This window comes from Numida meleagris, chromosome 2, assembly GCF_002078875.1.
Source record: "Numida meleagris isolate 19003 breed g44 Domestic line chromosome 2, NumMel1.0, whole genome shotgun sequence".
NCBI classification, from domain to species: Eukaryota; Metazoa; Chordata; class Aves; order Galliformes; family Numididae; genus Numida; species Numida meleagris.
In genome coordinates this window covers 83,172,797-83,188,783 of record NC_034410.1, presented here as the reverse complement: position 1 = coordinate 83,188,783, position 15,987 = coordinate 83,172,797, and positions in this window count along the sequence as shown.

The window sequence follows — 15,987 nt, the reverse complement described above, 5'->3', positions numbered from 1 at the left end:
AAGTACTGCTAGGCAAACTATTAAAAAAAAAAATTCTACTTTGGAAGAGGAATTTAGCTTTGAAAAGACCAAAACTGTACACTGATTTGTGAGTTGAAAGACTACAAGTTAGCTGTACAATGATATTACACGATCAGTCATTTGGAAAAAAATGGCTGTGACATTTGTCCAAGAGAAGAAAATCAGGAGTGATTCAGCAGTTAAAGAGGCTATGTACAGTCAGTCATTATGTTATCTTTGAAGAAGAATGTTGCTGGAAGGCAGTCCCCTTAACACACACATCTCTCAGAAAATGTCCATATTAGGAAATACTCCTATGTGCGTGTGGTTATCTTCTGAGGTCTCTGACAAGGAGCTTTATGTCACAAGGAACAGGTAGAGATAAAACAGGAAAGTGATATCAGACATCAAGTGTTAGAAGGCAACGAAATAATGGAATGGATTTTTGCTGTCTACAGCATTCTCTACGGGCAAAAAGATAAAAACAGAGCCTGGAAAGAACATGAAGTTTTGTTTGAAGGCTACCCTAGCTTCAGGGCTAGATTGGTTTGCTCAGGGCTGTATCTCCAACAGCTTCTCTGGGCAACCTCTTCCTTTACTTTTCCTCCCTCCTGGCAAAGACATTTTTTCTAGATTCTTTCAGATATTTGATTTCTGACTGCTGCCTCTTACCCTTTTGCTGTGTTCTTTTGTGAAGACTCTAGTTCAGTCTTCTTTCTATCTCACACCTTGAGGCAATTGTGTCCTCAAACCTTCCTTTCCAGTCAAAAGTATGATGAGTGATTTCAGATACCCTTTGCTGAATGCAGGAATGTTTAAACAAGACAACCCAGCAAATCACCTCCTAAGCAACACCAGTTGTGAGTGATGTTCTCCCTGTGTTCTGATGCCGAATGAGTGAGAAGGGCCAAACAGGTCATGCAGGTGCTATTTCCCAGCAAGTGGAATCAAAATGTTATAGAATTACAAGAATGGATGTAGAGACCTGGCTGCAACACATCCACTTTTGCTTCTCAAAAACTGGCTCTGAAGTTAGTTTTAAATGAAATGCTATATTGACAGTGAGTTCAGGGTATGAACCTATTACCACTGACTTGCTGGTTGATTCCCTTCTTCACTCAACCAAGGCAATGGGGTTTTTTTGGTTGTTCTTTCTTCCCCTCTTTCCCTTGCCCTCTTTCCCTTGCCCTCTTTCCCTTGCCCTCTTTCCCTTGCCCTCTTTCCCTTGCCCTCTTTCCCTTGCCCTCTTTCCCTNCCTCTTTCCCTTGCCCTCTTTCCCTTGCCCTCTTTCCCTTGCCCTCTTTCCCTTGCCCTCTTTCCCTTGCCCTCTTTCCCTTGCCCTCTTTCCCTCTTTCTTTCCTTCTTTCTTTCTTTTGTTTGATTGTTTGTTTTTGTAATACATTCTTCACAAAACTGGAGTCTAGTTGAAACCTTGGGCCTAATGAAGTCAGGGGTAGAATTCAACTGCTGGGTAAACTCCAGTTTCTTCTAGGAGTCTGGAGGTAATCACGTTTGTTTCCTTTAGTATAGTCTAAATGGATATTCTCAATATTCAGAAAGCTGAATGTGAGTGAAGCATCTCCATTTCAGTATGCCCAGTTTTGGATAGGTAACAAATGTGATTTTCCAGAAGTATGAGCAGAGCACTAAATAAAATCTGAGTTGATTAAACAATACAACAACCAAATATCCATGCAGCCCAAGTACTTCTGAAAGTTTAGACAAATAGGTACCAATTCCTAACTTACTAAACTGCATCCAAAAGCAGTTCATCAGCTTTTTCATCACCATTCAAGGAAATTGACAGCTATTGACAACTGTATCCTTCTATTTCTCTCTTTAGTACATACAGTAGAGATGTGAATCAGGAAGAATAGGTCAATGAGATTTTCAGGTAATTACAGGAATGAAATAACAGCTGAATAGTTGAGCAGTCTCATTTTATTCTTCCTTGCACAGTGCATATTTGCTTCTCACAGTGCAACCCATTTATGAAAACCATAATCACATGGGAGCAGAGAATCCTCCCTCAGTAGCCTTCTGAAATCCCCTTGCTCATGTGTTGAATAACCTACATGGATTTCAAGGTGATGAAGAATTAGAATCAGTAGGATGTTGGGGTTTTTTTTGTAAAGAGGTTGTAGAGCCAAAAAAACTTTGTCTGCTGAGGTTGCAAAGCCAAAAATAATTTCTACAGGTTTGGGATTTTTGTTTTTGGTTTAAGTATTTTGCAACTTTTAAGGGATGTAAATAAGTCAGTTAGCATTTCTGGCTTGTGTGGGCTCTTCTTCCTTTGGATGTGATACCCTCAGATGCATATTACCTGTCTGAACTTGAGAGAACCTGCACAAGCTAGGTCCTCCAGCAGACAGCTTGGAAGATTGCCAATAATTCAATATTTATGGTGAAACACAATTGATCTTGAGATTGAATGTGAGCTCAATATGTTAGAGAAAGATAACAAAATGGAGAGAGGGGAGTCCTTGAGAAGTTGTCAAGTCAGCCCTCAGCCCCAGACCAGTGGGCGTATTCACATAACTCCTGGCAGGTACTCATCAAACCAGATGACAGGACCAAAAAGTATCATTCAGACTTTTAAGCTGTAGTTGCATCTGAGGCTTATTTTTCAGTTCTTATGTCAGGATGTCTCATGAGGGGAGCCAAGCCAGGAGCTGTGGTGACCATATCACAGGCCATGTTCTTGTTGATAGGGCATCAGCCCCAAGGGTCTGAGCTGACTGGACAGAGTTAAGGGAAGGTGACGGGTGCCAGTGTGACAAGATGGGGGATGAGCCAGATCCATGGTCCAGGGCTCTACCCCAGCAGAGCAGAAGATGGGGCAAGAGGTGCCCGAGCCAGCTCTACAGGCCCAATACAGGATGGTGGCCACGGCCTGTTGATGGGTCTGAACCTAGGGAGAATTACTTGACACATGCCTCTCTGTATGATAGTCACCATCGTTTTCCACCCAGGCTAGAGAGCAGCAGTAACTGCTTTGATTTAAGGGCCAAAATGGTCGCTCTGCTTCTGCACAAGAATGGTTGTTGAGGCCACAGTTAGTCAGCTTCAGAGCTCTTCTCTGTGTTTTTGTGTCTGACAAGTAGCTGATGTGCCCTGGAGCAGGCCAAGGACTTGTGATTGCTCCTTTTTTGCCCTTTCCTTTAATAGCTGAAAACGAGAACTTCTGTCTTCCATGTGCTGACAGTCATGCACACAGGCTGCTGAACATTGCCTCAACCATACTGTGCCCAGAGGCTTACACACGTGTAGTCTAGCATGCAAAGGGCAGCTCTCGATGAAGAGGTTTTGCCAGTCTGATCAACTGGATCTTATAATCACCACCACGTCGTCAGAGATCTGAGAGATTTCTGTTGCCATCCTCCCTGTACTTGTTGTTTCTCATTCTTGTATTGCTCATCCTTTAACAGCAGAGCTTCAGCTGTTCTTAAAATTTCCAAGGTGGAATGTAAAAAGGAAAACTCTTGTTAAACATATGTTTACCACCACTGATTGATGTTCTTGCAGGAGATAATGTCACCTGAAGAGGATCAATTAGAAGCATTACTCTTTCTTTCATTATAAATCTCACTGAAGCAGGAAATAGTATGAAACTTGAAAGAAAGATAAACAAGTCTCATTAGGAGGAGTGCAGTATGATTAAACAAGAGGGTACAGAAGGGTAGGTGACATATCAGGCTAGAACTGAGCTGGAGACAACTCATCTAATTGTCAACAGCTTCCCAGCCCAAATGAGGAGTAATTCAGAAACTAAACATAGGTCCCGAGGAACACCATCACAATGCTAAAAATTTGGCGTTAGAGTATTAGTGATGCTGATCCCTAAAAGTGAACTCAGAAGAATCCCTGAACTGATGATCTCACAATTTGCCTGACAAATGGCAGCTCATAATTGGTCATGCTCACCTCTTGTTGACTTCCACAGAGATGTAACCCCTCTGAAATCAGTATGGCCATCAAAAAGCAAAAGCACAATGAACAATTTTTTATTTCTGTAAGTGGCAAAACTCTCTTTGATTTTGAAAGAAGTAGGACAGTGCTATTTGCTTAATTGTACTAAGTCCTGCCCACTGAAATTCATGTGAAATTCTGTTTAGTGCTTTAGCCTGCCAGGTCTGAAGCTAGGAGGAGATACTACTTTCCATCTAGTGAAACAAGAGCTGTACTCATTCATCTCATAATCTCTTTGAAGCATCTGTGCTTGAGGTGGAGGCTAAGGTCTGAAATTGAGGCATTTTAACACACAGTGTCAACGACCTTGTGCCTAGCACTGTGCTGAGCCAAATAATTGCACCAACGTGCCATGTTTCTGCTTACCTAATGCACTCTGATGCAAGAGAAAGTACCTGGGAATTGCTTGGCATGCTTGACAAGGGTAAGTGGCACAGCAGCCTTGATTGCATTGCGTACAGCCAGGGCAGCTTTATTTTACCTGAAGGTCAGTAGACCCAATTTCCTGTGGCCTTGCTACCTGAGTGCATTCATGCCTGCCCACCATGATCGCTTTTCTTCCACTCTGTCCTATACACGCTACTACTACTACAGCAGCTGTGTCACTCCCACCACAAATGCGGCCTTCAGATTCATAGAATCATTAAGGTTGGAAGAGATCTCTAAGATCAAGTCCAACCATCAACCCATCACCACCACACCCACTAAACCGTGTCCCTCAGTACCACATCTCCACATTTCTTGAACACCTCCAGGGATGGTGATTCCACCACTTCCCTGGCTCCAAATCACCGAACACTTTTTCGGAGAAGAAATTTTTCCTCATGCCCGACCTGAACTTCTCCTGGTGTGACTTGAGACCATTACCTCTCATCTTATCGCAGGTTACCAGAATTGTATCATCTTACTCCTGCTTCATCAACTACATTTTTCAGGCTGCTCTAGTACATTGTAGCCCAGATCTCTTTTTTCTGATTCTGTACTCCAGATTGAAGCAATTGCCCTATAACCTGCTGTTTTGTCTGTGGTTCTTGTTTGCTGGCCTCTGCCCTTCTCAACCACACACAGAGGTTTGTCAGTCTTCTTAGCTGATACCTGCAGCTTAGCCTGCTTGCAGCCCCTCTGGGAGGTGAGAAGGGTGCTAGGGCTAGTGAGAGAAGGTGGCAGCCAGGCAGAGAGTGTGCTACGCTGTAGCCTAGCACCTCAGAGCCTAGTTCTCTACGCAACCTGCTTCAAAGGATAGGTTACTCAGGGCTCATACCTCAGGATCTCAACTAAGATCTATAAACTCCACATGGCCTAGGACCTATCATGTTTCATATCTGGCTCTGAGAGCTGCTTATATATGTGTTGTGTTTTTTTTTACTATTTGTTTGTTTTTTTAACTCTCCTGTTTGAGATAAAAAGGTGTACACAGGTGACAGGACTTAACAATTATCTTAATTTGTCCACAGGTGAACGAGGCAGGGCTTTCCTGTCCTTTGGCCTACTCCATGTTCTAAAGGCTCTGTTTTCTGTAAAGAAAGAATAGAGATTCTCCTGGAATTGGGAGAGATTTATATTTGAGTCCATTGAAACAAGGGAAATGAGACCTAGGCTTTCATGTTCTGGGTTGGTATTTGGAATGGCAAGCTCTGCAGAAGAGATGCTGCTGGCACTTCTTGTCTAGGAAGACTAAACCGTTGGCATGTCCCTAGGGTCCTGTGGGACCACAGAACTTAGGATGGAGGAAAACTTTGGGCTTAGCGCCTTGTTCATCCTGTAGATACCTGTTTGCCAAAATGCCAGGTAGGAGTCCCCTCACAGTCCATTCTTTTCACTGTACAGAGAGCAGTGGGAACAGGGCATTGCAGTGGAATATTTGTAAGGGCAAGATGGAGTAGGGGTCCTTTTGCAAGGTGGGAAAAGAGGGAGAAGCTGAATAGCACAAAGAGTGAACAGAAGCTAGATTTGCTCGTCTACTTGTTGAAATCTCTTCAATTGGTTGACTAGTTACAATCAATACCGAAATGCATTAAACAGATTAAGTAGGGAAAAAAAGTGGATTTCTGTACAGTTCCTCTAGATGGCAAACTTTATCTATTCTATTTATCTTATCTTTTCCAAAGGAAATATATTCAACTCCTAAAAGGCATCCTATGTAGTGTCGGACCATTTGGTCATTTATGGAGTATCAGTTCCCAGAATCCTAAGCAAATTGCTGTAGGGAAAAGAAAATGTGGATCATATATCAAGTCCATGAGAAATGTATTTATTGGTAGGTTATTCTGGAAGGTATGATAATGAAAGTTTGATAGAAAATATATTTTGGAGATTTCCTTACTATAATTTACTTTAATGCTAATGGGATTTTACTGTGCTAGGTGTGAGGAAAGTCCCTCTTTCTGCCCCAGCTTTTCTATGTATTAATGCTGATTATGATTTTTCATTGTGGCCATTGAGGAACAAGTGTAAGGAATCTGAAATAGGATGAGGAAATCAATAACTTTGCCCGGAGAACTGATCTTAGTCTAACTCCTTTACAGTTAGTGATGACTCCAACAGACTTCCTGGCTTAAAATTACTGAGATGTCTGATATTTAGTTCCCATCAATATTTGCATCTTAGATAAGAATGTAATAGATATCAGCTACTTTGAGTTCTGTGTTGTCTTTTAAATTGCTATAAAGCGAGCATGATGGTAGTGCTGGGATGTAGAATTGTATTACAGACGTAATAGTATCGAATGATTTACTGGGAAGCAAGACAGCAAAGCATCAATCCCGTATCTCTGTCTGGAAATTAGAGTGCATTCCCAGGTCTATGCTTCATACAACAGAAATTAAACTTTAAAAAGACCCTTGGTAATTATGAAAACTCCAGTCTAGCAATGTATCACCAGTGTAATGAGGTTTTTATATGCTGGTAGTTGTCATTCTGAGTTTTCTGTGGACACGTTAAATGATGTCTGCAAAGACTGACACTTGTGACCAGTGCTCAGTTGTTTGCATCTGTTCTGCATGGCCCTTGCTGAGACTCAGGCTGTGTTTCTTCATCTACATGAAACAGTTTAGGAACTCCTCTAGGGAGACACCCCCCTCATTCATCTCCCAGCTGTACATAGCTTTTTGTCCAGGTGTCATAAGTGGAAATGTCTTGTCTGTTCTCTTGGGAGATTCTTCTGTATTCTTGTTTTGGTTTAACTCAGCAGGCAGCACAGCTGTTTGCTTACTCCCCCCAGTGCAATGGGGGAGAGAGTCAGAAAAAGACAAAACTCATGGGCTGAAATAAAGACAGTTTAATAGGACAGAAAGGAAAATAATATACAAAATGAGCGATTGCTCACCACCTGCTGACTGATGCTCAGCCAGTCCCTGTGCAGTGGCAGCACCCACCCCCACCCAACTGTCCCAGTTTTATAGTTCAGCATGATGCCATGTGATGGTATGGAACATCTCTTTGGACAGTTTAGGTTAGCTGTCCTAGTTCTGTCCCCTTCCAGCTCTGTGTGTCCCCCATTGCTGGCAGGGCAGTTGAAGAAGCTGAAACATCCTCAGCTCTATGCAGTGCTGCTCATCAACAGTTAAAACATAAGTGAGCGATCAACATTATTTTCCTCCTGAATTCAAAACATGGCCCCATACCAGCCTCTACGAAGAAAATTAACTCCATCCCAGCCAAAACCAGATTCTAACAATCTTTATGACATGTATTGTTCAGTTTAGGTTTGTGCTGTCCTAGTTGCAGCTCATTACTTATTACATCTCTCAGCCTCCCACTCCTTGTTCAAGTTAAGTGCACTGTCATGCCTCTGACTAGACTGTAAGGGTATCAGACTGTGGACTTTTATTTTGTCTATAACATTTTTGAGCAATCTTTAAGCATTGTAAGTACACGCAATGATCCTAGCCATACTGTGTCTTCTGCCATATGTGATTTGTAAGCACCTGAGGGGGGCCTATAGGAAAGCTGGGGAGGGACTTATAATAAGGGCAAGTACTGATGGGATGAGGGGAAATGGCTTTAAACTGGAAAAGCGTAGATTTAGACCAGATATTAAGAAGAAATTCTTTACTATGAGGGTGGTAAGACACTGGAACAGGTTGCCCAGAGAGGCTGTGGATTCCCCCTCCTTGGAAACATTGAGGGCCAGGCTGGATGGGGCTTTGAGCAACCTGGTCTAGAGGGAGGTGTCCCTGCCTATAGCAGGGGGGTTGGAACTAGAGAATCTTAAAGGCCCCTTCCAACCCAAACTATTATATGATTTGTCCTTTCTTTGCTTTTCTACCCTTCAAATACTCTTGTGCTAGCTGTTGTCTACCTCCACTATCTCCACTGTCTTCAAATGAGCCTTCCCAGCCTGCAGATCATTGCTTAGACCACTTGACCTCCCTCTGACTGAAGACTTGCTTTCTAGCAGTGATGCCCAGACCTCTCTGCACTTTTGCTGACCCTGTCTTGGTCTAGTCACCTTGAATGTTTCTTATCTCACCAATTTTGAGATGCCTCCTCAATCATTTCCTCCTGCTGCCACGTGGCATTGCACGATATGTCCCTGACAGCATCTCTTCCTGCATTTCAACGTTCCACCTTTCTCTTCCCCAGTGACCATGCCTGCCCTTGGTAATGAAGTGGTTCTTGCACAACTTGGTCAAGGAACCAGGAGACCTTTCTTCATTTCCTTCTCTTAGTGTTACAGTTATACCACTGAGAAATTTGCTTGTCCTCAGACATGAATGTCCTCTAAAACAGAAGGGGAAGTGGATAAATCTGATTCCTCTGGATTTTACTGAATCGTGAGGTTGACTGATAATGAAAAGGAGAATGTGTCGTGTCCTTACATCAACGCAAAAATGCATGAGAATATAATTTTTGTCACCATCTAGAAATGTGGTTGAAGTCTCTCATTTTGACAAGAAGTCTGGCTTGATCTCATCCATTTTCTCTTGATTATTTTTTTTTCCTCTCCAGTTTTACTACTGAAGGAGGAAAAAAGAAGTCTGGCTGGCACTGCTTATAAGCCAGGACAGCCCAGGCATGAGACAGTGCACGTGGTGTCCCAAGGAGCCATTTCTTCCCTCCTCAAAGCAACTGCACAACACATCTTTTTGGAAGGTCCACAGATAATCAGCCCTCCCTGTTCCCTACTACGTACAAATACATATCCTCCATGTGTATATTTAATACATTCCTTTAAACTGATGTAGAATGCTGGGGATCCCTGCCCTTTATCTCTCAGCTCTTTAACGTGACTGATGAACTACTTGCTAATCCCTTCCCCCAGTATGAGATGGAGATATACTGCGGTGGTAGGTTCTCATCCCTGCAACATGTCCTTACACAAGATGGCCTTGGTCTTCTATCATGACAGAGAGGGATAACCAACCTTTGAGTGTCCTGCTTAACACAGCAGGTGTTTCTTTCACCCTAATTAAAAGGTGCCCATGACTGATAGGCAGGTGCATGTAGGCCTTCTCTTTCAAGGTCATCGTGTCTCAGAGCATCCTGATAAATGCCAGGAGATCTTTTGGTGATATGTGTGTAACTGCTGAGGAAAAAAAACTAATGAAGTTATTGACTGTTGAGCTGAATAAGCAATGAAGGCAACAGTGACTACTGACAACATGCCAGCTAGAGAATTTGAGAAGAGGATATATTTCCTCATAGATTTGTCTGTGAAATATGCTGTGGTTGCTGTGTACTGCAGCTGAGCTTTACTCAGGTTTAGGCTATCTTTTTCTTTCCTTGTTTTTAATACTGGTAATTTGGATACGTACATAATCATCCCCATCACTGCTTTGTAGGCACTTTTTATTTCCTCTCTCATTCATATTATTTGGAAGTAGATCTGTGAGTGCTGCCTGAATATTTATATTTCTTGTATTTTTACAGCATCTTCAAGTCAGAATCAATGGAAAAACCCTGAGGAAATTATTTTTGGCCTTCTAGTCACAAAGGAGTAGGTCATGCAAACCAAACACGCCTCTACTTCCTTTGCTGCAGGCTATTCCCCTGGGCTGGAGCAGACCCGGAGGGCAGGATGTCTCACAGGGAGCTTAGTGCACAGAGGCTATGCAATCCCCTTGTTAGGTGTATAAGCACTTGCATAGGTAAATTCTGCTTGATGGGAAGCAGGAGGAAGGAAATGGGCAGGCAGGTTCTTCCCCTTCTTCCTCTTACAGTGGGCAATGAGTCTGTGAGAGTGTGGGCTCTTGTTTTAATCACGTCTTGCATTGCTCAAACTAAGCAGTAGTTTAAGAATAGTATCTGTAAAATCTGAGCCCAGGTTCTGCTGTCTCCTTCATTAAGTGTATGGTGATGCAGAGAACAGCAGTTCTTCGTAAGTCAAGTCCCTTTCCAATTCGTTTTAATGAGATGTATTTTAAGAACATTATTTGTGTGTATAGATATGAGACTTCTCACGAATTAGAAATGTCTCATAATGCTGATAAAATGGGACTTAGAGTAAAGAATTTCTTTACATACCACAATAACAAATGTGTTGGATGTCTTAACCTATGCTACCCTACAATATATATTGATGACTATGTATCATACTTCTAAACGTAATGAAGACAAGCTAACAAATCCTGTGCCTCTGGAAAAGCCTTGCTTGGCAAATCCGGTCTATATATAATCTTAAACTGCATTCATACTGATAGCAAATACTAAATGTATTTTGTAACGGAGAGGGAGAGAATGCCTGCTGGCTGGATGACATTAGCAAACAGACCATCCCTAATCTGCTCTTCAGCGAACACCTACATCTTCTTGCTATCATTCCTCTTTTCTTTGAGTGAATAACTCCCACTTGATGGGGCTTTTCTAAGCAGAACCCATCAGTCAGTGTGCCTACTAAGTACCAAGCGCTTCTGGCTGCTTGCATTCTGCTTCCTGTTTCCTAATGCAGAACCAACGCAGATCTCCCAAAAAAAAAAAAAAAAAAAAAAAAAAACCAGTTTCATAAATATCAAGCCAAAGTCCCTGGGACACAAAGCGTTACTTCTCATAGAGCCAAAAGCCAGAGCATCACCATGGTCAGATACTTTCCTATACACAGGATAAGGCTGGGATCTTAGCTCCATAGGCTGGAGCTGATATCTGAAGGGCTGTGCAATACTTGGGGTAAAGCCAAAGCTGCTAAGTATCAAAGAGCTGTGAAAAGGAGGAGAAATGCTTTCCAAATGGCAAACCACTGGTCGTAGCCCAGCCTCGACCTCCTTTGTAAAAAGCTTTTCTGATGTAAATGGTGTGTTCTTCGGGCTTCGAGAAGGCTGACTGGGAACACGACTGTACAAAGGATTTTTGTTGTTACTTGGCCTGATGGCTCACTCAGCATCTTGTGTGTCCTCACTGCCTTTTGGTCAGAGTCATGTTATTATGAGTGGATAATTGTGTACTTAGCTAGAAGCTCCTTGGTTAAGACTACAATTTAAAATAATGAAGGAATTTAATTTATATCAGTGATGCTCCCCATGTGAACTCAATGCAAGGCTATAATTAGCTAATTTATAAGTGACACGTATTTCCTTCAAACCCAGCCAAAATGAAAAATATAAAAAATGAGAAGAAATGACTGTTTCTACACTTATAAGAGTGCATTCCAAAAAGAGGACTGAGCTGGCTAAAATTGCATTTGTTGAGGCGTATGAGCAATTTGCAAGTTTCTTCATAGTTTTCACAGGAAAATTAGACCAATTCAAGAATAACTGAGTCACAGGGCATTTTGATTGGACGTTTCTTAGCAAGAATCTGAAATAACATGTGCTTCATGAGCGCTGTTGGCGAACATTTTAATGGTTTGTAATTTGGTTTTTGAGAACGAGTCAAGCTGAGGGTTAAGAAGAGGTTCTTAGACATGGGAAAATTTCCAAAGCAATCTGAGTCTCCATTCACTAATTGAAGTCAGTGTCAGGAAGCATGTTTTAACATGATTTTAGGAAGTTGTTTAATTTGTTGTTAATATACTAATTTTCTCTTTTCCCTCCAGTACATACAGCAGTTCTACACAGACATTTTCTCTCTATGCCCAACACAAAGGCAGGAAAAGGAGCTGCTGACACTAACAAGGAAAAAAGGTGGTCATTCCTGGAGAAGACGCCTCTCTCCTTAATAGTCTGACACAGCAAGGTGGCTGCCCACAGATTAGGAAACTGTTTCCAAAGCTCATCATCACCCAAGTGAGGTGGTTGCCTTTGGGTTGCCCAAGCAGCCACAGCAGGTCAGTCCCAGCACTTCCAGCTTCGCTGACCAGAGGCTGAGTTGGGTTCTCTTGGCCCTGGTCAAACCACTGTGTCTTGTGTTTGTGACAGCAGACCTCAGCTGCTCATGGTAAGATGACATAAAACATACCCTGCTTTCTCATTTTAGGATAATGTGAAATGTGCCCTGGTTTCTCTTGGGTGGCCTTTGCCTGAACTGTTCAGTTCAGCATTGCTTGCCCTAGTCCTGAGCACACCCCTCTGGTCCTTACTCCCTGATGAATCTCTCCCACCACCTCTTTCCCAGTGACTAAGCTGAAGTCATAGAATCCTTTGAGCTGGAAGGGACATTTAAAAGCCATCTAGGCCAACTTCCCTGCAGTGAACACAGACACCTACAGTAGATCAGAGTGGTTGGAGCCCTATCCAGCCTGGCCTTGAACATCTCCAGGAATGGGGCATCCACCACGTGGGTTTCTGGGCAGCAAGGGCACACTGCTGGCTCATGTCCAGCTTGCTGTCAAGTCACTGGAGGGTTTCCTTCCATTGGAAGCATTAACCTGCTTGCTGGGTGGCACAAGGAGAAGCTGCACAGACACTAGGAACATCCAATAAAATCAGAGCGCCCACAGACTGACTGCCGTAATGGGATCAAGTCAAAACCCACTTCCTCACCCAAGCTGCCCCATAAAAATGCCCCAAACCTTGAATAGAAATTTCTGTACTGAGAAGACTATTTAACTGGTTTAAAGGAAAAAGTCCTTTTACAATAAGGGTAGTGAAGCACTGGCACGGATTGTCCATAAAGGTGATGGATGCCTCGTCCCTGGAGACACTCAAGGTCAGGCTGAACAGAGCTCTGACCATTCTGATCTGCTGTAGATGTCTCTTTTCACTGCGGAGGAGTCGGACTAGATGATCTATAAAGGTCCCTTCCAGCTCAAACAATTATAAGATTCCGTGGTTGTATAAGTCCAAACTCAATTGTGCACACTCTTATTTGCATATCTTAAAAAAATTCATCACAGCGTCAAGCTTTTTCTGTATAGTGACAACAGTACTTAAAAAACAATCTACCACATTAGAAGTGGTGCAACCCACATAAATTAAGAACAGTAAATCTTTCCACTGTATTGACAAAGCGGGCGATTTCCATGTTCTCCAAGACTCACACACTTTCATGTCAATGTTTTTAATGGCCCTTCTCTCAGGCTAGGGAGAGAAACGGTTGTTACAATTGGACTAGTTGTCCCATTTTTGACCCTGGGAGGAGCCCAAATACTGTGGGTGTTTGCAGGGCACCAGGTGAGGAAAGGAAATGCAGGGAGTATTTCTTCTTCTGCATGTTCAGCAATGCCTTGGAAGGGGAAGAGCCTGGCACCACTAGAAAGAAATTTACATTCTTTTGACTCTGTGAATGCACAAAGATTTATGAATGTGGAGCTATATATTATTTATTGTAGAAGAATAGCTAACAGGAGCGAAGGTGAGGCTCCTCAGGCATTTACCACAAATTCAGATGTATGGGTTAATTTTCTGCTGCCTTTTCCTGGAAAATAACAGCTCACAAAAGACTGAAGGATTTTTAGGTAGCAGCTGCTGAAATGAATTGAAATATATATTTTTGTTATGAAACCTGTGCTAGGCCATATCTGGAACAGTAGCACCAGTTTGGCAACAGCTTAGGAACAGAGCTTTCTGGAAAATGGAATTCAGTCACATAAAACATTCTGATATTACAAAAGAGTGGGAGTTTAAGCACAGATTTAGATGAAAAGTTGACCTCACTTTTAGTTAGAGGAAAAAGAAAAACAAATTTGAACTATTTTTAATAATGATAAAATACTCAAGTTCTTAACATAATATACAGAAGAAGGTAAAATGCTGTAGGAAGTTGGAGTCCAGCGGTTGAAAAAGTACAGCAGTAGATCTACAGAGCATTCACACTCTCTCTGTCTCATGGCTTTTTACTTTGTGGAAAGAAAGCATATTTGTGGCTGGAGCTGGATGCAGTTCGCATTTTCTTAGTCCAAACCAAAGAATAGGATCTGGAAGGGTCACTTCAGCAAGCCCTCCTAATCTGGATTAAGATGCTAATGTGGATGTGTCCTGAATATGAAGCTGACATACACCTACAAAGAGTGCCATCAGCTTACATCATTAGCTACTGAATGATATTGTATGCTGAGGGACTCCTGACTACTGAGTTAAAATATCCAAGGCATCCTATAAATTATTATTATTATTGGATCTTTGTTCAAATACAGTCTATGAGCTGTATTCCCTATTATTTATTTATGTCTGGTGTATTGCTCTGTAGAAACTATTAATGGAACAAACATTACCTTGAAATAAATCACCGAGCAGAACACATGGGCTCTGAAACAGAAATGCACAATACGTGGTACCAGTTCAGCCTTCTTCCTAAAGCCCTTGCTGCATAGCACTGGGCTCAGACTGTGCACTCTTGGTAATCACTGGTACTTACTTCCAGCAGTGAACACAGAAAAAGATCCTCTTTTCTCAAGGCATATAATAGATGTTAAATAAGAATAGGGTCAAATTTCCTGCTGATTACTTCCTCTTGTTCATTTACTGAGCACAAGTGGACCAACGTTCCACTTCTGTTTTCTCACTCATTTATAGACTGTGCCTGGTACTTAAGGACATTTCAAAAAAAGTCATAATGCAAAAGATAAAGGATAGCATTAAAAACCAAATTGATCAAACAGAGAAATGAAAACAAAATGAAACATCACACATACACACACACACACAAAAAAAAAAAAACCCACACAAATAATAGATAGCTGGCATTGTCATTGTAAGAACAAGAATGTACAATTTATCAAAGTAAGAGTAATGAAACTCCTCTGTCTGTTCAGACATTAAACTTCATTATCAGTTATTTTGGTTAGAATTTAGGGCTTAATTTTCTGACTTGAGCATTGTATTTTTTTTTTATTATGAATAATTATAGAATCATGGAATCATCGAGGTAGGAAAAGACTTCCAAGATCATCCATAGATACACCCAAAATAATGGAAAATTTCCCTAAGTTTCAAATTCTGTGCAAAATTTGCAACACTAAAAGGATAAGCACTTTTAAGCTGATTAGCAAGTTGCAGGGAAGCTCCTTAAAGAAGACAATGCATTTCAAGTTCCTCAGTGTTACATTTGTGATTTCTTTTTGAGGCAGACACTTCAAAGGCAAAAAGATATCCTTCTGAAGTTAATGAGCAAATTTGAAATGTTTTCTGGGAAGACTCTAAATCATGGCATCGGTGTGGATTTATAAGATCTGGGTATTTAACAGGAGAAATACCGATGTTCACATGTAGGCATTATACCACTGACCTCTTTTGGTAGGACACGAAGCGCTGAATTTTATTTGGTAAGCTGAAGCATAATATTAGAAGTATATAAATGCGTAAAGTACCATGAAAATCAGAACCGTGACTTATGTTAGATGCCTTGAATTGCATTCAGGAGAAATTAAGAAATGCCAATGCTTGTATTTTTTTGTTGACTCAGAAGCAGTTTCCATCAAACCAGTATGATAGTTCTAGGAAACAGAATGGGAATTATTTTGTTTGTTAAGTTAAACAGCTGTGTTAGTAAGTAGTTCACTGTTTGAAAGTTAATGTCAACTGAAATATTAAAAAATTCTCTTCTAAACAGTCACATCTCCTTAATAGTCTTGGACACCTTCTAGAACACCCTCTCCTATTTCACAGCAGACTGAACTTTTACTTCTAAGTTACCTGAGTGAACAGAAAGCAGTTCAGCCTAGACTATATTTTTTATTTACATCTTTGATCAAATCTCCTGATTCTT